Source organism: Pinus tabuliformis, chromosome 2_1 (assembly GCF_031772625.1).
Source record: "Pinus tabuliformis cultivar Carrire ecotype Pingquan chromosome 2_1, CPIR1, whole genome shotgun sequence".
Taxonomy (NCBI): Eukaryota; Viridiplantae; Streptophyta; class Pinopsida; order Pinales; family Pinaceae; genus Pinus; species Pinus tabuliformis.
The window spans coordinates 645,948,478-645,972,374 of NC_142299.1; positions in this window are offsets into that span (position 1 = coordinate 645,948,478).

Consider the following 23,897-nt stretch of genomic DNA (forward strand, 5'->3'; position numbering starts at 1 on the left):
GTGGACTGATAATATAAGTGGAAAGGAAGGTTTTGATGCTGGCTGTAGGGTTACTAGGGGATGATAGGGTTTTGGGAATGAAGATTCGGGTTTGGGGAGTAGTGGGAATTAGGTGTAGGGCTTGGGGTTTGGGAATAAGGGGGTAAGATGAGTGTAAATGAGATAGGGAAAGGGAAATAAAATTAGGGAAATTTAATGGAGAGGAATGGGATATGGGAAAATTATGCAAGGGATTATAAACAGCAAGAATGACAAAAACTACAAAACCTTAGATGGTTTTGTCAAGGCAACTTTGAAGCAACCAGGGTTTGATTTTTCACCATTCAAATCATTATGATGGATGACAAATTCTCTTGCTATGGCAAATGGGAGGGTTTACTTACTTGTAGGGATGGAATTTGCAAATTTTAGAGCCTTAGAGAATCGATGGGATGAGTTTTTGGCTTAGCATACTGGTGCACCACGCCAATGCCTAGGTGCGTAGTTCCTGGCAAGTGCGTCATGCCCATTGAAAACTATGTGTAAATCCTGTGCTCAGTGCGTAGCACCTGGCAGGTGCGGCACACCAATGCCCAGGTGTGTCGCACCAAGAAGAAATTTGAAATTTGCTATGATTTGTCCTCTCTATCCTCAAAGCGTGATTTTCTTCTTGTTCTCTCTCTCTTTAGCACAAATGAAGTCTTCTAATACAAAGGAGCACTTTATATACATTTGGACTCTAATTTTTCATTTAGGAAAAACCCACTTTCTAAAGTTTCTTTTCACTTTGCTTTTTAAAAACCCTTTTTTTGCAGTTTGGCTCTTTTTTGTCATTTGATGGACTAATGCTTGGATTTTCTTGTCTCTTTTTGTAGGAGCTAGAGTGCAGGAGTTTGGCAAGGTGACCCAGGGTTGCAGATGATGCTTTATTACATATGAAAACAATAAAATTACATAAAATTTGTACAAGAAATGGAAAAAACATGTTTTCACCTCAAAACAGAGTTTTGAGGTAAAAACCCTTTATGGAGTATATCATCAGTAGAATTTGTGATTTTATGAACTTATTTAAAATCCTCATGTCATTGCTGGCCTCTTATTGAGCTTTTGAAGACCATGGTGGCAAACCCTAGACCTAATGAGACTTGAAAACCCTAAAATGACTTCTGCAACTAAAATGAAATAAAAATAACAGCATATGATCTGTACATGTGCAAATAGGCCAGTAGATGAAAAGCATGAGGGAAATTGACAAAGAACCACTACCATCAAATGATCCATGACCTAATGGAATGTAGCTGATCGGATGAGACACCTAAAATGCATGCAAAAAGAGAATTTTGATCACTGATGGAAGGATGAAGATACCAACACTAACACTACTGGGACCACTCCAATAAAAGCGGAGCTAAATACGAGACAACATCGAATTGTAAGTGAAGGTATCCCACCTTCTCTTACAACTCCTTTGGGTATTCTATGTATTGGGGATCCCTTCGGGGATTTTGAAGCTGAGTCGGGGACTCAGGTATCCTGCCCACACAGCGTACTGTCTGCGACTATGTCCCCCCTAGTGGTGTCTATGATCTAAGGTATCCTTAGTGGCCAAAATTTTAGGGACTTACACAAGGTGACTAGGGCGGGTTGCCCTGGTACCTAACATAGATGGACCTACTCTGTCTTCAGTTTTTGGGAGGGTGCTCGTCTTCACGAGAGTACTTGGCCCCTCAATCTGAGGTTCAGGCAAAGCTCTAGAGTAACCATAACTGTACATCTAGCTAGCCTTCTTTGTTATTCATTGAGATACTGGGTTTCATCTCCAGTGATCGATGCTTATCAGACAGGGTCATTTCCCTCTGTTTGTTGATTGATCAACTTAGTGTATTTTTTATATTTTTTAGGCACTTGAGTGTTATCATTTGAGACTTTAACAAATATCACAATAAAATTTATTGATAAAAATTAACAGTCACCGTGGCTACATCCGGCCCTCATCGTCAATCTAGACGATTGCTAGGACTTCCTCCACTCATTGTGGAAGATCCACTGAGCTCTAGTGAACCGGATTCCCCATATTTGGGGAATCAGTCTCTTAGATCTCACATGGGATCTGTTTGGACAACCGACGATTCAAGTTTGCTGGAGAATTTCTTTACCGAAGGATTCCTTCCTCCCTTTAACCCTCCACTCATGAATCCGTTGGACCCAATCTTGGCTCCCACAGTACCTGTACTTCCTGCTTCTATAGTCAGAACATTTCCATCTATCCCGTCGACAACTAACGGGTCGTGGGACTTTAGGGACACTTTTGGTCCTCCACCACTTCCCCAGTCGACAGTCACCACAACACCATTGATGGCGAACCCCGCTATCCCATTTTTCCTAGGTACAACCACTCACATGGCACCCTCTATGAGTGGAACCCAGCCGATGTCAGGTTCCATCCTTTTAGTGTCAAACTGCATACCTTCGACAAGTGCTACATACAACGCCCCCTATAATGCTCAATATAGCAATATGGGCGTAGTTCCCATCCACCATCAATATGGTCGGTCGCCATTGTACAGTTCAAACCTTCAGATTCAAGTATCTGGGGGCATTCCCAATATGCACATGCTGGTAGGGAACGTAACAGTTCCCCCTCCATTCTCAGGCATGCATGGTTAGTCCCTGATTGACATGAGAATTCTTTATGTCAATCAAGGACAAATGGTTAGTTCTGTGACGGGCGGGAATCCTCAAGGTGGTACCAACCAATCCATGGGGGTACCCTACTCACAAATTCAAATGAGTCAAGGGGGCACCACTTATCCTAGGGGAATTCTATACCCCAGTATCAAAATCCCCATGGAAATCCACACTACAACGCCATACCTCAAGGAAAATACTATACCACACAACCCATGTATAATATTCAGACTCAAATGATGGGAGGAGCGTAAGGCTCCTCAAGTCATATGTCATCACCTTGGTTCGAGTCAGGGGCACCACACTCTCTGCCTTTCTTGGCAATGTTGGATATACCTGACTTGTACAAACTAACAAATGACCCCATCTACCACAACTTACTTTGGTCGTCGATCTCGCATAAGATACCAACGGACATCCCCAAGCTCGAAGAAAAGCAAGGGGAGGATCCAAGCACCCATATCACCACCTACCATCTTTGGTGTGTTTCAAACTCCATGGTGGATGATAGTGTCTGGTAACATCTTTTTCCATGCACCCTCACTGGCAATGTAGCTAAATGGTACATTGAGTTACCACACACATCAATAAACACCTTCGATGCTTTAGCGATGGAATTCCTAAAGCACTTCCATCTACCCATCCACTATGAGATTGAGACAGAGCTCCTCACTTCATTACGTCAGGATACTGCCACGCACATCTCCGATCATATACATGAATGGAGATGTAGGCGAAGGTTAGTCAAAGCTCCCCTCCCAGACTATCTCTTAGCGGACTGGTTCTGCAAGTCCTTACTCCCGCAAATCACTAAAGATGTCGCTTTAGGTAGTGCGGTCACATAAGACCAATCCATACGTCGTGCCCATCACTTAGATATGATATATTCGTAGTCTGGCACTCTTTACGATGTAATCCCTAATGCCCCTTGCAACTCTAATGCTTCCATTATTCATCACCCTGGAGTGCACGTTGATGGGATTATCGGTGCAACCTCTGGGGCTACTGTAAAACAACTCAGTGGTCACATTGCTTAGATGACAGTGGACCCATCTACCAAATTGACTACTCTTCCTACCACCGCAATAAAATCTATGTAGTCTACACAAAATCCTGGTGGTAAGAACAAGAAGAATAAGAAAAAGACCTCTCCTTCTGAAGAGTAGTCAAAAAATCAGTACAACCCAAAGAAAAAGGCTACTGAGCCCTCTAACGATGGAAAGGATAAACCCACCCGATTCCCTTGCAAAATCTATGTTGAATACCACATGACATATCTGTGTCTGCATCTTTAAGAATGCACAGATTTCATTGCTAATGAGGATACTGGTAGGACCCCTGCTATCCTTAATAATCCTTTCCCCACTCAATAGTAGCAACACCTCATTGCCAACCAACCCCAACCCATGTAAGGGGGAAATGGTGGTTCGAAAAATCCTTTAGTTGGTGAAGGATATTCTACCATTTACACCTTTGAAATGGTAGATCTACAAACAAGAGCCAAATCCTATGGAACTCCTATCGCTCATGCAAAGGAACATTCCTCAAGTCAAAACCCACCACCGCCCAACGATTTGCATATCGGAAGGCTGGTTGCTGACCTTGTGATTCACCCCCCTAAAGGGGCACTTCGATGCACAACGCACAATACATCTGCACGTGCCGCTCAAAACTATAACATTATAGAATACTTGGCATAAGTGCCATCGACTATGTCGGTGCTCGAAGTATTACAAACATGTCCAGCACAAAGGAAAGCTTTGCTTTTAGTTATTGGTGGTATAGACCCATGGGATTCCATGCTTGTAGTTTTCGACATGGAAAAGTGTAAACCTCCCCTTTCCAACCAACTTGCATTTCAAGTGCAAACTTTTTCGAAACGTAAAGGTATACACAGAACTGTCATCGACGAAGGTGCTTCTATTTGCATCATGTCGGCTTCATGTTGGCTTGCCCTGGGTTCTCCAACCCTATCTGTTATAGAAATTTTTGTGCCTTACAGCATTGAGCATGAAATGTCCATAAACTAAGGGATCCAAAGTCCCTAAACATGTTGTTCCTACCCCTAGAGGAACAAGGCAAACTAACCACAGCAATTCACAAAAGTTCTCCACCTGAAAACACTAAAAAACAAGCCAATTCTGGATCATGTCAACTGCTCCACTGAGCATCTGCGCTGAATGTCAACTGCTCCACTGTCTGCCTGCGTTGAATGTCAACTCCAACAAAGGCTACCTGCGCTGAGCGTAATTGGACAAGTGGCAAGCTCATTCCTCAATGTGTCAATGCCCAGGAAGCTTCCAAAATGACACTTGCACCAAGGAATTCGACTGGTGATGAGTAAGAGGTTCCAAATCTCCAAGTGGAAGCAAGAACCTCCAAGTGGACTCAAGAACTGATAGAGGGATAGGACACTAGTCAGATCTCAAGCTGACTTATCCTCTCTCCAAGCATCTATATATGGATCTCTCCTCCATGAGATCTAGAGGCTGGAATTTGGTTATTGCAAAGAATTGCTGTTGGTTTGTGACTGGAAACATTGGGTGCTTAATGCTTTGAAGGGAGCTGAAGAAGGAATTCCATTCTGCTGGGAAGGAGATGCTGGATTGGAGCCCTATGGGTTGTATCTCTTCCTGAACCTTGTTATCAATCAATAAAGCTATCTTGGTTCTTTCCTATATGCTGGTGTATTTTATATGATTGCATTAGTGTATTTGATTTACTTCTAATCCCGAATCATTTATGAATATGAATATTTGCCTTTTTGTTGTGTTCTTCTCTTGTCGCAAGTAGCTGTTCTCTTATCACAGGTCGCTGTTCTCTTGTGATCTCGTGGGAATCAAGTAGTTGTTCTCTTGAGCAAGCGAGGAGGCGAGTAGCTGTGAACACCCAAAGGGAAGAGGATCTAGATCAAGGGACAAACGGAAGACAACGGTAAGTCTATCGATCTCCCCTCTTTCACATTTCATAAAGGAAGAAACCAGAGTAGCTGTATCTGTTTGTTGCTAAGGCTCTGTCACACCTTAGGTGGATAGGATCGTCCTGCATAGGCATTTTTCCCCACAACACTATCCCCGTTGTCGAATTCCTTTAAAGCTTTCGACGGCCACACTTTCATCCCAAAAGGTTACCTAGCTAGCTATCCCATCACCTTGAGTGGGAAAACGGTAATAGTAGATATTGAAGTCATGGATCATAAACTCGACTATAATCTGCTTTTGGGCTGCACTTGGACTTATGGCATGAAGGCTGTTGTGTCTTCGGTCTTCCGTATCATCCACTTTCCCTTGGATGGAAAGATAGTCACAGTGGACCAACTATCCTTTTGCACCCCAGATTATTCTCTGCTACCTAGCAACTTTGTACCCTTAGTTGGACCTGACTCTTACATCAGTATTAGTACCGGTCTACTGAACGCTTCTTCCTTAATGGGTTGTTTTCCTCTTCTGTCGCCCAAGGTTTCACAGATGGTCAATATGCTTTCATCTATTCCTCATGAATAGACCAATCCATGGATCCTACCAGCTCCTTCAAACATTCACACATACGGAGAACAAACGCTGCTGTCACCAACTAAATTGGCCTACCAAGCCATTCAATCTGCATCTATACCTCTGGTCACTTTGGTTATGGCCAACGATCCCACTGCCCCTCCCATAACGGTTCCTTCTTTTGATCCACTCAATCAAGTCCTACCTATGGATGAAGCTATTAGAGCGATCACGAGTATAGAAGAGCATCCTTGGGAGGACTCGCACTATCGTATTCTGATATCTGATTCGGTCATGATGCCTCTTCAAATATTGTCATCTGACACACCTAAAATTGTTTCCTCACCATATACGACTATCCAAACTTTGGACACGGAAGGAAACATGGGAAATATGTCAAAAACATTGCTCATCTATATTTCAGTCCAGACAGGTATCGCGGAAAATATACAGATTGGAGCCAAATGCAATCCTGAGGAAATTACAAGCTTCACCTACCCTTTTAAGGACTTCCGCAATGTTTTCCCTTGGTCTTATGAGGAAATGCATGGCATAGACCCTTCTATTATCAAGCATAAGATCAAGATGAATCGAGCATTCTTTTTATGGTATTTTTCTTGCTCATTAATCCGAAAAAACCTCGAGTCTTCTTCTTTGGGCTCGTTACACTACTACGAAGAAGATTGAGCATTATTTATACAATATTTTTCTGGCTTGTTATTCTGAAAAACCTCGAGTCTCCTTCTTTGGGCTCGTTAAACTACCACGAAGAAGATCAAGCATTATTTTTATAGTATTTTTCTGGCTCGTTAATCTGAAAAACCTCGAGTCTCCTTCTTTGGGCTCGTTAAACTACTACAAAGAAGATATGAGCTTGTTCTTTTATGGGATGTTTTCTTGCTCTAAAAACTGAAAAATCCCCGAGTTTTTCATCGTTGGGCTCTTTAAACATATAAGATGATGGTCTGAGCAACTCTTTTTCGCTCTTTTTCTAGCTCATTAAACTGAAAAAGACCATTAGATCATTCTTTTTAGGCGCTTTTTCTCGCTCATAAAACTGAAAAAATCTCGAGTTTTCTCTTTAGGCTCATTAAACATTTATAGAGATGACTTGAGCATTCTTTTAGGTACTTTTCTTGCTCGTTAAACTAAAAAATCATGAGTTTTTGTCACCGGGCTCGTTAAAAATATATGATAGAAACCAGAGAACTTGCTTTTTTGGGACCATTTCTCGCTCTTAAAATTGAAAAATCCCCGAGTTTTTCCCCTCCTTCAGGCTTGTTAAATCTATGAAGAAGGAATGAGCAGTTCTTTTACCTCTTTTTCCTCGCTCACTAAACTGAAAAAGATACCTTGAGTTTTCTTCAACTGACTCGTTAAAATTTGATGAAGGTATTGAGTTTTTCATCGCGTGACTCATTAAAAATTCATGACGAAAAATGAGTTTAGTCCGTCTCCTCGTAATCATAACAAAATGAGGTCGACATCTATTGAACATATGTTTCTCTTTATCTGGATTCAATAGATTAACTCACGGAAAAGTAACCGATACAGGTATACTATTAACCTTTTGTCACACCTGGTTAACAACTATGACAAAGGGACCACCATGGAGTCATTCTTTATGATCTTTTCAGACTCTCTAAATATGAAAAGACCACTGAGTTGTCTAGTCTGGACTCTTTAAAATTACACAGACAAGATATAGAGTCACTATTTTTACGATCCTTTTCAGACTCTTAAAACATGAAAAGATCGATAAGTTTGCCTGTCTGGACTCATTAAACTAATCAGATAGGGCATAGAGTCACTCTTTTTGCGGTCCTTTTCAGACTCTTAAAAAATGAAAAGATCAATTAGTTTACGCATCTGGACTCACTAAACTAATCAGACAGGGAAAGTGGAAAATACAACTATATTCCGTATTAGAAAGCGTGGTTTGGCAGTAGTCGTTACCTTGAACATGACACTCCCTCAGATAAAACTTCCTTGTGACAGCCTCTCAATATGAATCCTACCATCCTATGAGTTTAACCTATATACCCTGATGTTCTTGCATCTCTGTATCCTAACACTCTTTGGTGTTCATGAGTCTAGTGTTGCATGGTTAAAACCAATGTCATGCCTTCTATTGTTCAAGGGTTAACCTTTTCTTTCCTCCATCAACCCATCAAGCATATCCTTTCATCATGCCCTCTGTTGTTTAGACCCAATGCTCAAATATTCCTCAAAAAAAAAATCATTCTTGTCCCGTTTTGTGTCAACTGATGTAGGACACATTATTGCCTACCTTTCGACAGGTATATCTTCCTATCGACTTCAACACTTTATCTAGGGAGACAACCCAGAAACACATTCAGTACCTTGGTACCTGCAGACATTAGTGGCAAGTTGCCTTGTGTTTGATCAGGGGTTTGATGACAAAAACATCTTTCACACTCATTATATTGTACTGTGCATCTTGGAGACCATCACCATTATTGGTGGCCTTCCTCGCATCTATTAACGATCTCCATTGTTGACTGGTAATCAAATGATTTTGTGTATGTTCAACATCAACACAGATATTCACATGTATCGATATGTGCTGTTCGGTGAAGCGGAAATCAAGACCTTGGGTAGAGGCTTGCATCACTCAGCCTTGTTTCCTCTCCCAAGTTGCGTATATTGTTTTTTGGAGACATCTTATCAGGATGATTCTATTATGACACCGGATCCACATTGTGCTTATTGGCGGCCAGCATTGTCATATCTCTTTGGAGAAAATCACTCTGACATAGCTATTGAGCATGACTCAGAACATGACTTTAGTAGTTATATATATATATGTGTTGTATTAGGTTTCCCGTACCACCCGAAGCTCTGATCCTCTCTCTCTTTTTGTCGAAGAAGTAAAATTACAGTTAAGTAAATTCTTGAAGCCATCATCACAGCCTCTGATCTCATACTTTAGGGGGCATTTGTTATACAACAAATTGACCCCCTCATCAACTCAGAGGGGAAAGACATGATAGCTGAAGCAAAGACAAAAATCACATGCCTTATTTCCACACTAACGCTAGCTATGCACTGACAACCTTCTTTATAAAGCTTCTCTGCAAGCCTAAGGGTGCATTAGTGACCCAACTAACTCAAGTTGCTAGTATGGGAACAACGTTAGTGAATCCTAGTGAAGTTCTAAGGGTCAAAGGAACGAATTGACTCATAAATATCTAGATATTTGTTCCTAAAATCACTCAAGAAAAGCAAGGAAACATCCAAAATTGACCTATTTGGAGGATTTCTAATCCTAATGAAGGAGGAAAATGGGAAAGAGCTGAAAAGCATGGCAACTTCATTGCTTTTACCCTAGGGAACTCAAGGAGGAACTTGGCAACCCTAACTCAATTGCTACATAAGCAAAGCTAGGGCTATGGTGATAGAGGTTAGAGCATTTGAAAGGATAGCATACTTGATTGTTGAGCATTGTCTCAAATCATAAGCAGTTGGCAAGAAGGGAGAGATAGAGAGAAGCTGGAGGGGTAAAGGAAGGCTGATGCAACAGATGGTTGTAATCACTCTTCCAACATTAATATAGAACTGCAGTTGTATTGTCTACTCCACGGTGTTGGTACTATCATTCATTCAGTTGTTTGTTCAATACCTTTTAGCATGAGTAGCTTAGTTATGTGTAACTAGATGTTATTTTATGTATTCATGTATTAGTTATTAGAGTTGTATGTTGTGATTATGCTTGTCTCTTCTATGTGCAGGACTTGATATGGAGCCGACTCAGGGGACTTTCACCTAGCTACATTGTGCTCTCTAGAAAATCTACATGGAGGCTTGAGGTAATCTACTTCTCCTACTTTGATAGTTAGTTATTTTTTATGAACATGCATGTAACTTTGTGACGGTTGCAGATAATCTCATAGTTTTCCGAAGGTCCTGGGAAGACCTTTGAGGGTATCTTCATTCTCCATACATCGTGCATTTTATCCTATAGCATGAGTGCCCATTTCACCCAAGCAATCCAACATGAGATTCCAGGTAAAGGAGGAGACAAGCCATGGAAACAAAGAACAAGTAACACATACATGTTGTTAACTCTCCTTTTGCCGGAAAGATTGATTACCATTTTAAGTGTTTGGATTACTTACAAAGATTGTCATCATACTTGGTTTTCTAATTCAAGTCTTGCACGTAAGAAATCTGGGAAGATCCGCTTATGCATTGACTTCAGAAACTTGAATCCTTCCAAGAATAAAAACAACTACCCCATGCCATCATCCGAGTCCATGTTTCACACAGTACCTGAAACAGTGGTGTTGTCTTCACTTGAAGGTGTTCTAGAATGCCACCAGGTTCTGGTAACAGAGCCTGGTGGACTCGCACTGGTCCATGAGAAACTTGGCTCACACACCTATCATTTGCAATCACTTGATGGGAGGATTGATAATCTTCCTATGAAAGGCCAAGTCCTCAAACACTAGTTTCAGTAGGCTGAGTTGCGCCTCTACCATGTACATAGTCTGCTTGCTACTTTTTGTTTTCATTTGGTTTGTTTTGCTTATTATCTTTGATTTCACTTTGTTTGATTCTTCTTACTATTATTTTTCACGTTAATTTTTTTTGTTTGATATATTACTATTTTTGTTTCTGGAAATAAGTGTTGCCAACTACTACATTCTCGCTTTTGAATAGAGTATGTGGCTGAAATTTGAAGAGACTTGTGACATTGCAGCACTTGGTCCGTCTTGTGTACATTTTCTCTGTGCTTGGTTACAACCTTCGGCTGATGAATTCCTCACGAAAATATGAATCATCTGTAAGGGAAGCTTTGGTCCATCTGTGAACCTGTGTCCACACCGGGAAGCCCCATGCCTATACTTAGCTTTCTGCTTTGTGTGTTTTAACTAATCCAACTAGTAGAAATGGAGAAGGGGAAAAATCTAAAAGAGCAAACCTATGTCATAGGTCTTACATGCTTCTCTAAAGGAACAACCTCTTCTTCTCTCAATAAGTCAGGATCCCTCTTCCACCCCAAAAATAAATAATTTCCTATGCACAGTTTTCTTAAAAAAATACAAAGGTGAAAGAAGAGGAAGGCTTCCTGCATAGAGAGGTAAAGCATGCAACTCCACCAGGGTACTGACCAGGATCGTTAGCAGTGGAGAAATGTGTGTGTTATTGCATGACTCTGTCAGGGTATTGTCCAGGTCTGTAAGCAGTGGAGAAACACTAGAGATGAAAACTTATACTCTAAAAATCTTCAACTCGTGAGTTAAGCTACCCTTCCTGGATTTGAAACATTGAGATCTAAGCTAAACTTTTTGTGTTTGACTGAGTTGGAAAAGGGTGAACATGTATGTCCATGGAGCAAACAGGGAAACTAAAGTAACCTTCACAATGATTCAATACTCCCTGAAGGACCAAGGCCCTGTACTAGCAATAAAGAAAAACAAAGAAGTTGGAGTTCTACTAGTGTGTCACCAAGTGTTGTAGCGGCTACAACCACGCTCCAAAATTTTGGCTTGCACCAATTTCAGAGCCTCCCTTGGGGAGTTTCACTTGATGAGTGCACATACTCAGGTTCACTCCATGAGCTTGTGTGAGTATTTACATTCAACTTTCTTGTTTATTGCACCCAAGTCTCTGCATGTTGATGTCTAAGTCATGCTTGCAACTGTGTGGTTATGCTCAAAATCTTTGCTTCCTATGCATTTTTTGTGTTCACCATAAAAGAATATATGGCACTCACACATGGAGTCACATTCATTTTCGTGCAAACATCATCTTGATCATGAACGATTAATCACGAATGTCACGCTTGTCTCTTGCATCGTCGGTCACTCATGTTGAACATGTGTGTCTGGATTGTTCAGTCGTTTCATCGTCAAGTCATGCGAGTGTGTGTTCACATGATCACCTATGCATCTTTCTATTGTTCACACACTTAGTCATTTTTGCTGAAGTTCTGATGACCAGACTCCTCATTGACAGTTGTACCATCACCCTACTTTCGACTCGATTGACTGTCAACTAGAAAAACGCAGAAGCACCAAGCTAGTCCTTTCAAGTAGTGTTTCCCAAAAAAAAATCAAGCACAAAACCCATGCCAGCTACCCAGATAGTCAACCAACTGTTCATCTCAGAAATTGTGCAGTTCTCATGAGAAAGCCTCCCGCTGGCCATCAGTCAGCTCAGCTCAGAATTTGTGCAGAGATGATCAGCAGGCCGCCCTCTCAGCCTTAGTGCAAATTTCCTAGCCAGTAGCTCCCAGCAAAAGACTACTTGTTCCCTCGAGGAATTGCGTATTTTTTGCTACCAGTGACTGACTAGCCAACTGGTAGTTCCCTTTGGGAATTGCGCAGTTCTGACTGCTAGTGACCCCAGCAGCCAACTGGTAGTTCCCTCTGGGAATTGCACAGTTCTGGAAGCCAGTGACCCCAGTACCCAACTGGTAGTTCCCTCTGCAAATTGCATAGTTCTGGCTGCCAGTGACCCTAATAGCCAATTGGAAGTTCCCTCTGGGAATTGCGCAGTTCTGGCTGCTAGTATCCCGGGCAGTTCCATAGAAAAACTACACAATCCCTGCCTACTGACACATCACGCAACCCGACACATTCCTCTGAAAAATTGCACAAATCTAGTTGTCCAGCCCCTACTCACTGTTCGTTCCGGAAAATGTGCAGAGCATGTTTGCCTTGGCCTCTTGCAACCTAGACTATCCCTCCCAAAATTTGCACAATTTTGCGTCCCAGCCGAACCAGACCTTGCAGACAGTGAATATCAATTCGTATTGTCTGTATCCATCTCTCAATGACTCTTGCACAGTTTTCATGAGCAGTTTCCTTGAGCCATCATCCGACATCATAGCCCTGCTGCCTCTCCCGGTCACCTACATTCGAATGATCAGGTGTTATGCTAGACTAGGAGGTTTTCGATTTGATGTCATCTCATCATGAGTGACTTCAGGTATAGGTACACCAACAAACATGTCAAGACGACAAATAAGATGAACGAAGGGAGCACATGCAGATGGAAAGGTTCACCAACGGATGAACATGTGAAGCATGTGAAGTGGACGCAAGCGACAAACATGCACCTTCACGAACAAGTGAGCCTATCAAGCCTTCCAACATGAAAGTAAGGAACAACATGCTAATGCTTCATCAAGTGAATTAAGGACCACCAAAGACTCCGCGCACTTCGCCATGCGGAGGTGAAGCTATGATATACCATGAAGACATCCATCACTCAGCAGCATTATAGCTTGACATGCACTCCAGCAACAACACAAATGTACCAACATTGTCATGTCAAGTCATGTCGAGTCAAGTCATGGTACATGTTGCCCACCTCCATTATGGGCTTGTTGTCAATCAATGTGATGTAATGTGGAAGCCCAAGAGACCCACTTGTTGAACATGGAGTCATGTAAGTTGAAAAGTCATGGAAGTTGAATGGTCATGAGCGTAGTTGAACAACCACAAGGGTCAGTTTCACCCTTGGCTATAAATACCCCCCTCATTTGTACATGAAAGGACTTTTCATCTCAGCTCTTCCCACATAGCCAAGAGAGTCTGGAATATTTTCTTTGAGGAGTAAGTAGTGGCTCCAATGCTTCGCTGATGGGGTTAGTGATGTATGGTGTAATGATGTGTCTTGGAACTTTCGCTTAATTCAAAAGCCTGTTAACAGGCCAGCACGTTTTCACACATGTATTGTATTTGTTGTAAGACTGATCTTTAACACTTGTAATGCATGTTTCTTTGACCCATGTTCTACATATGAACTGATTCATTTGTTGTAATGCATAATCTATTAATGGAAATGTGTTGTATATGTTATTAATGTTGTCCTATCCATGTCGACTGCTTTGCTGGACATCAAACAGACCTTTCACATGAACCTTGCTATAACAATCGTTGCACTCGTTCAGACTATTCCATGAGTGCTATACATGTTATCTTACCTTGTATGTTGAGATTGTTTCATCTGAGTGGACTACTCCATCGGAAGCTATGTATGTCCTTCTGTGTTGTCTGTTCCTAGATGAGTTGGGACTAATCCCTTTCAACTTGGAACTCACCTTCACCTTCTTCCCCTCATAGTGAAAGAACCATTGACACAAGTACACTTACACTCACTAGGCACGTGAACCTCACTTCTCGAAGAAAAACCAAACCACTCTCATGTGCTAACAAGCAAGAATTGAGGCAAATCTTTAAGACAATGGCAACTGGGCCATCATACCGGATGGGACTCCCACACCAAATGGTGTGAGGTCTAGTTGGGACTTCATACCGAGGTGATCCCCTGAATGTTGGTGGGTCCAACAACATCAACAGAACAGTATAAAGGTGCATAGGTGATCATACAAATGCACACTTGCATGACTTGACGACGAAATGACCGAACCATCTAGACACACATGTTCAACATGACTGATGGACGGTGCAAGCGACAAGCGTGACACTCGTGATTGATCGTTCATGATCGATATGACTCTTGCGCAACAATGAACGTGACTCCATGTGTGAGTGTGACAGATACTTTAATGGCGAACACAACAAACACATACGAAGCAAAGACTTTGTGCATAATGTGAACATAGTCGCAAGCATGACCTAGACATCAAGATGCAGGGACTTGAGTGCAATAAACAAGAAAGGTAAATGTGAAGACTCATACGAGCTCACAGAGTGAACCCAAGTGTGTGCAGTCATCAAGTGAAACTCCCCAAGGGAGGCTTCGAAATTGGTGCAAGCCAAAATTTTGGAGGGTGGTTGTAGCCGCTACAATAGGACCATGGTTTTTTTAAATATGAAATGTATTTAAGGATGTGTAATACTTTAGCGAAGAAGAAAAAGAACATAATAGAAGAGATTATTTGACTATTGTATCTCTATTTCTTCTGTATTTTGGAGAAAGCTCTGTCGCTGAGTGCGCGAAGACCTTGGAGATTTTGCAGCTGATTGCGCAGACCACCTGCAGCTGGGTGCGTAGGTCATACAAGTACATGTAATTGAAGATCATTTTAATAAAGAATAAAGTTTTGGAAAAGTGTTGCATCTCTTTAAGTTTTCATTGTCTATTGTTATGTATTTGGTTATGCATGATTATCACTCAAATATGCAAAGAACTATAATATATACTGTTATTTATTAGAGTTTATGGGTTTAATGTGAATCTATAAAATTAATCATCTGCATGGATTTCTTATGCATGCGAAGTTATAATATTAATATAAAGAATAAGTAAATACATGACACCACTGCGCGGATATCCTTTGGGTTGCAGAAGCCTAGTTCTACACCCTACCATAATTGCTTCGGGTGAGTCTGCGATCTTCTTGCAGGTCATTGCCAAAAGGGCTAGTAGTTGAGGGTTTTTTTGGTGCACAACACACTCTCAACCTGGGTCAAGCCCCCTCAAACCAACAAATGGTTCCATTTTTGAGACTAGGATCTACTTAAAGGGATATGATTTGGCGTCCATCGAAGAAAGAAATCTAGGAGTGGGTCGAACAGAAAGAAAGAGAATTTGCAGAAAAAGAGAATAGAAACATGCCTTTATCAACTGAATCCCTACCTTTATCAACTGAAGCTTGGTTGCAGAGATATATATTCGAAGATCAATACAATATTTTCTTTGGTTCATTCCACATTGAATTGCTTGAATGGATATCTAAGTTAGCTGAGCATAAGACCTGTTTCAAAGGTGATGAACCTAAGGAGTGGAATCCTAATTTGATACAACGACTCAAGAGAATCGATAAAAGTATCTCAAGGGTTGTGGATTTCTAGATTGATAGAATTTTGGGATGATTTATCACTGATTTTGCGATCAACGAGATCATGTCCTATAGCAAAGATAAACAAATATTTTTCAAAGGAAAACGAGGTAAGTTCTTAAATTCTCTGAAGCTCTAGATTAGTATGTTATTGTCTGAAAATGGAATTCTACAGACGCAGTTAGATTAGTATTTGGGAAAAGAAGAAATAATTTGGAACCAAGAGATACGCGAAGTGGGAAGCGATATAGAATAGAGCTAAAGAAATTTATTGAGATTGACTATAGCCCTCTGTTAGGATATGAGAGAAAATAAGAAAGAAGTAACCCTACTAACCTGCGATATTCCCCCACCCATCCTGAAGGCACGTCGAATTTAGAAGCTGAGAAGAATCAAGGCATCTTTGGGATTCCCCATCCATCCACCCCCCTCACACCCCATCCCCCTCCCCATACTTCCCTACACCTGTACCTCCACCTCCACCTCCACCTATCTCATCGAGAAGAAGAAGAATGGTTGATGACATTAAGCTACCTGTCTTTAAAGGACTAGGATCAGAGAACCCAAACCAATGTCTGTTCGTAGCTGTTGTAGTATGGAAAGTGAGACATATTAATAATGATGATGTAAATAAGGCTTAGCTCATCACGTCGCTGTGGGAGAGAGCATTGACATGGTATATGAAATACTTCGTGAGAAAGTTGAATGCTATGTTTAATGAAATTAAGCAAGCATTGGTAGTAGAGTTCAAGAAGCCAAAATCAGAGTCGTAGTGTATCACAAAGCTAAAAGAAATCAAACAGGTAGTGACTGAATTTGTCTGGGAGTTGGATCAGCGATTCAAGGTGTTGATGGGTCAAGTGAGATTTGATATACCCCCACAGCAACATAAGGAATGGTTCATAGTCGCGCTACTGCCACATATTAGGTTACCATTGACACAACAGAAGATCACGACTCAAGCTGAAGAATTAGAGATTGCGATGAAGCTGGAAGCTACGCCGATTGGGGATACTCATGCAGGAGTACAACAAATATAGAGACAACTAGCCAATCTAACCTTGGAATTACAGAACCTCAAGAAAGGTAGAGAGACCAGATTAGAAGTATGGTGCACAAAATGCAAAGCAGAGGGTCATTATAAGGATCAATGCCCCGTGTTCAGAGATTATATTGAGGGTGGAGCACCTAATCCAATAAATCTAGGTCTATGGTGTAGATTTATAGAACGAGAGGCCAACATTGCTCTGAGGACTTCTACCTATTACATAATTATGTACATACCCTGAAGCAACTATTTTGTGACTTCTTTAGATCAATAGGCCTTGATGAAAAAAAATGTCGAAGTTATGACTTAATGATGAAGCACACTGCTAATAGTTATAGATAGCAAGATGAAGGACACACACATGAAAATCCAGGCTAGCACGCTAGTCGAGGAGGATTTCAAGGTAGAGGACGAGGATGAGGATGAGGAGCTAGTTAAGGACATGGCAAAATTATCTGTTACAACTATGGACAGGCAGGACACTTTGAGAGAGATTGTCAAAACCCGACGACAACTTGCAATTATTGTAAGTCTTTTGATCATGTGATAGAATAATTCCCATCCTCATTAAGAAGATGCAGGAGAAAGGAAAACAGAATCATGCAAAAAATTTCCAAATGATGACCGCTGAGCTAAGAGAAGATCAATCACGCATCGACATTGTAACAAGAAGCGGAACCATGACTAGGAATTATAAGGCTGATGGGAAAAAGGAAGTTGAACCTACATGGATAAGGAAAACTACTGAAAAATCTCTTTCATTTGATATCCTGAAGGAAAATCAAGTATTCATGGAGGCGAGGTAATTTTATATGGATGATGGGGCCTTGACCTCTACTGCGCAGCTGGCTCAGAAGGATAACTGCGAGATAGTATCAGTTGCAACACAGGAGGTGGATCTAGATATCTTGAATTCTTTTCTAGATACCTTCATGAAGTTATTAAGAAATCATAAGGTTGTGGAGGGATTACAAGAACTAATACTCTTTTTATTTTAAGGAGGTACCACGGAGTGAGATGTGTGTAATGAATAATCTGCATAGACACAAGAAGAGAACTGGAAAATAAATGAGGCTTACAAAATAGATTGGGGAGTATGATATGGATCAGGTTATCTTGGTCTAGGATCTGATGCCAATATCTTTCCAAGACATACTTGGAGTTGATGGGAAAATCAAAGTTGCAATGGTATACTATTTAGCTAAAGATGGAAAATCAATAGAAGATCTTACCTTTAGGAAGATTGTCTAATGTCACAGTGGACATCGATAGAGTGCGCACTGCCACTAACTTCGAAGCGATTGAGATAGTGGATGATAGTAATCCTTACCTTGCATTGCTAAGATTGGATTAGGTGTTTGCTAACATGGATATAACTAATCTGAAGAAAAGGCAAATGATATTTGAAAGAAATAATATCGGGGTTATTTTTCCATTGGATCCATCAGAATGGGCTATGTATACATAACCTGTCAAATAAGAATATAACGCAGATGACATTGATAATATCTATCATATCACATCGAAGGAAGAAGAGTGGATCAACCCCACTATATATGGAAATTTGACTTGGGAGCAAGATATTTCCCGCACCTTAGATTCAGAAGAGGAATTGAAGAACTGACAAAACAGATTGCATGAAGTGTCGATAAGGTGATGTGCAAGAATCACCAAGGTAGTGCACTGTATGACAGTCAAAGTATGTGATTTACCTTATATGAAGGATTGGGTGATATAAATAATTTATTTAGAGGTTATGAAAGACAGGAATTAAAATTTCATAAATTATTAGATCTGGATCAAGCATTAAGAGCTACTCTTGCTAGGTGGTTGGGTACTCACAAGAAAAATATCAGAGATTGGCAAAGATTTAGGAGATTGATGTGGGAAAGATTTGGATGGGTAGAGATAGATCTCACAGATAAGTATGATGGTCAAATTGATCCTAGAGATCACGTATAACTCTATATGGCAGCTTGGGAGGACATTCTATGAGAAGAGTGGGTGCATGGATTTAGACATACACTAGAGACAATTCCTTCGAAATGGTATTTGGAAACTGAACTTTGACATGGCACTTCTACCTGGGCCAAGATGGTTGATGGATTCGTAATGAAATTCATATTTGAAGATGACTATCCACATATACATGCAACCCTGAATATAGTCAATAAGAAGATTTTGGAGAACAAAGTTCCAGTTATATGGCAACCTGATTGGGTTGCGCAAGTACGAAATGTGATAGAATGATATATTCTCACTGCAGAAGAGGACAAAGAACCTCGTAACTTTGATATCAAAGAGTCAGAGGGATATCGCAAATTGAATGGACCTGAGATAAAGATGCTAGATATACTGCACCCATTGAAGATGAGGAAGGTGAATATAAGGTTAGAGGCTGAATTGAAATACGCAACAATAGGAGATTATTGGGACAAAGACACTGTTAGCAAAATAACAAATTTGTTGCATGAATACCAGGAGTTATTTCCCACTAAATTTTCAAACATGAAAGGCATCATATGGGATTTGGGAGTTATGAGGATTCCTATAAAGCTTGATGCAAAGCCTATTAAGTAGAGGCCTTATAGACTGAATCCAAAGTATAAGGAAAAGTTCAAAGAAGAATTAGACAAGATGTTAGCAATGAGGATAATTGAACCCGTTGAAGAGTCTAATGGGTAAGTCCCATGGTAGTTCATGAGAAGAAAGCGAAAGGGTAAATTAGAATCTGTGTTGACTTGAGTAAGTTGAATGATGCATGCCTGCATGACCCTTTCCCTACTCCAATTATAGAAGAAGTGTTGGATAATGTAGGAGGACAAGAAGCTTACTCTTTTACAGATGGCTTCTCAGGGTATCATCAAATCAGAATTGCACCAGAAGATAGACATAAGACAACAATTTCCATAGAATGGGGATCCTATCAGTATACAATGATGCCTTTTCGGTTGAAGAATGCACCTGTTATCTTTTCTAGAGTTGTAATTTCAACGTTCAAGGAGTGCATACACAAATTTCTAGAAGTTTACTTCGACGATTGGACAATTTTTGGGTTATTCAAGAAGCATGTGGTGAGCCTAATATTGATGTTGGATACATTTAGGAAGTATCAAATATCATTGAACTTGAAGAAGTGCATCTTTTGTGTGCCATTTGGAATATTGTTGGAACATGTATTTTGTAAAGAGGGATTGATGGTGGATCCGATGAAGATTGTAGTCATTGTGAACTTGCAAGCACTGAAAATAGTAAGACAATTATGTACTATGTTAGGACACAGTGGTTACTATAGGAATTTTATAAAAGGATATGTGCAGATAATTGTGCCAATGGAGAAGTTGCTGAAAAAGGATATGACCTTCCAGTGGGATGAAGAATTCCAAAAGATCTTGGATGTACTGAAAGAGAAGATGGTAACTGCACCTATTCTAGTTTTCCCAAACTAGAAGAAGGAGTTCCATGTACATGTTGATTCATATTTCATAGCATTGGGTGTAATATTAGAACATATGAGAGCAGGGGATATTGATCATACCATAACATTTGAAAGTAGGAAGTTTTCTAAGGCAAAAAATAATTACAACACGACAGAAAGGGAGGGGTTAGCTATGGTGTATGTACTACAAAAGTTCAGAAATTACTTGTTGGGAGCACAATTTAATATGTTTATAGATCATTCTGTGCTAATGTGCTTGGTGAATAAGCCTATTTTAGGAGGGAAGATATATCGATGGTTGTTATTATTCCAAGAATAGTACTTCGAAGTTATAGTGAAGCCAAGAAGATTGAATGTTGGGCCTAATCATCTATCTAGGTTGGAGACAAGAGAAGAACCTACAAGTATTGAAGATAGCCTACCCGATGCACAGTTGTTTGCAATTAAATTCACAGATGATCACTTCGTGGATATTATTCAGATTTTTTCCACAAGAATGGCACTTGCAGAGTACACTTCAAAGAAAAAGAAGGAATTGTTGGTTTGAGCAGCCAATTTCTCGCTCATTACGGGACACTTGTATAAAATGGGACTAGATGATGTACTGCCCGGATACGTCCCTGAACATGAAAGACATAGAATTTTGATAGAAGCTCAAGGAGGAGTCACAGGTGGGCATTATGTAGGAAAATCCACTGCACAGAAGATTTTGAGAGCCCAATTATGGTGGCCTACAGTAGATAAGAATGTGAATGACTTTTGTCAAGCATGTGATGTATGTCAAAGGACGGGAAAGCCATCCAGAACAGATGAAATGCCACTAGTACCACAGGTGACTTTGCACGCTTTTGATAAATGGGAAATTGACTTTGTTGGACTTATTAGTCTACCGAGGAAAAGGATTGGTTCAAGATATATCATCACCACCACTGATTAGTTGACAAGATGGGCCAAGGCGAAGCCAGTAAAGGATTGCAGTGCAGAAACTATTGTGAAGTTCATTTTTCGAATATGTTATATCTATATTTGGTTGTCCTAATATCTTGATGAGCGATCAGGGGACACATTTTTTGAATAAGATGATTGAAGAAATAACAGAGGAATTTCAAGCTTACCGTCAGAAGAAAAATCCCTATCATCCTTAAGAAAATGGGACAATGGAAGCTTTGAATAATATTCTTGAGAATGCATTCACCAATGTGTGAAACGTAAACAGAGATGAATAGGACTTGAAAATTCAAATGGTATTGTGGCCATACAGAATGACAAATAATAAATTAATAGGATAGACACGTTTTAGGTTGGTGTACGGACAAGAAGAATTTATGCCTATGGAGTACATTGTGCTGAGTTTGAGAATTGTAGCTATCACAGATATGGTAGACCCCAACATGATGAAGGAAAGAATGTCGTGGATACTAGCTTTAGAAGAAGACAAATTCATAACAGGATTCCATCAACAAGTACAGAAAGCAAGGGAGAAAGCCTGGCATGACAAACATATCAAGAAGAAAATATTTTGGGAAGGGTATCTTGTATTATTATATGACAGTAAGTTCGCGAAGTTCCCGGGAAAATTCAAAACACATTGGTTGGGGCCATATATCGTCAAGAACATTTTATATGGTGGTGCTATTCAGTTCACGAAGTTGAATAGCCAGATGATCCCAGGAAGAATGAATGGTAGTAGATTGAAGATATATAAGGACGACTATGTCCCTGGAGCTACACATTGAAAAATGAAGGGAAGGAAGTCTTAGTTCCACCTACACTTAAAAGTGGGCATGGGACTATAAACTACTTTCCAGGAAGGGACTTCACCAAGGGAAGATTATTGCACGATACTTAGGAGTATGATAAAGTCCTAAGGATTTGTGAAAAATAAGAGGTGACTGCAAAAAAGGGGAAATCTGATGAAGTTAGCCAGAAATATGACCATTGGAATGAGAAAGGCCACTGTTAAAAGGAAATGACCATTTAGGGGTGTGGGAGAAAATTATTTATGAAGCACAACTGGCTGTATCTAGCCAATACCTGCATTAATGAGCCAAATATAGAGCCAATCATGAGTCTTGGAATTCAAAATTATTATAAAAACTGTATCCCATGCCACATTTTACACTTTGCTGCCTAGAGAGATCAGAAATTGCGCCTAAGCATAGAAGAGCTATTAGATGTCTGAGAGGAGATGGGAAGAGTAAGTTAGGATATTTACAAAGAAAGGGCTAGCTGGTATCATGGAGTCACAAGTAGGAAAGACCGCAGGGGTGAATGTACCCATGTACCCAACGTGCTTAAGGTCACCAAGAAAGGTGCCTGTGCAATCGCAAGCATAACCACAAGCACAGACACAACCACAACCGCAGTCGCAGAAGATGTAGGAGAAGAGACCAACTAAGGTCTCTGCAGTAGAATTAAGAACATCACCGCAAAAGAATACGCAGAAGGAAGTGCGGACGAAGAACGCGGAGTATAAAGGCAAAAATCCCATGCAGAAAGGAAAGAAACTGGTGTAGCAGGAGGGACCTCGGCAGGTCTGTAACAGTCGTGGTGAAAATTCCATGTAAAAATATATAAATACCACAGATGATGGGACATGTATTCCAAGTTGAATGGTGGGCAAAACATCCTAGTGGGTGTTCATTTGGTTGTTTATAGCTAAGGAAATTGGCAAAGGCATTAAAGAGGCAAAAAGGCTTCCGAGGATCAGTTGGAAAGTTTTCTTCTTTTTAGTGTGAACCTTTTGTCAGTTCAATTTTGGAGCTTTCTCATTATTCTCTCTCTCTCTCATACTCTTGGAGACTTAGAGTTTTCTTGGAGCACTCTTAGAGAGTTCGAAATACTTGGAGCTTTGGATCAAGAAGGAAAAGGAAGAGTGGGAAAGCGCAAGAGGGCATTGGGATCGATAACTACATCGGATTTTCTTGTAGGTACCAAGTTGCATATATGATTTCTTCACTAGTTTTGGCATGCATGGCACATGCATGTGGTTTCTTGGTCATGATCTGTCATTGGCATTGAGGATTGCCTAATTTGACAGTGGATTTCATAACATTTCCATCTCTAGGATAGCCATGGTGATTGTGGGTTTACTTTCATTGTTTTGTTTGGTTGGTTCTCATGTTTCCTTAGCTTGGGTTGAGTTACTAGTCCTGGAACCGCTGGTTGAAGAAACACTTTGGAAGCCTTGTAACAGCTTGGGCTGAGTTATGAGTCCTGGAAGAACTGGTTGGAAAAATGCTTTGGAAGCCTTTGGTGGGTTTAGTTACTAGTCCTGGAAGCCTTGGTTGGAAAAATGCCCTATATAAGTTGTGGGTTGAGTTACTAGTTTTTGAAGCCTTGGTTGGACAAATGCTCTGGAAGCCCTAGAAGGCTTGGATGGAAAGCAATCTGATGATGGGTTTTTGTGATGTCTAACTGTGAAGTCAAATCATTGTTTGATGGGTTGAGGTGGATGGATTATGGAAGCCCTGG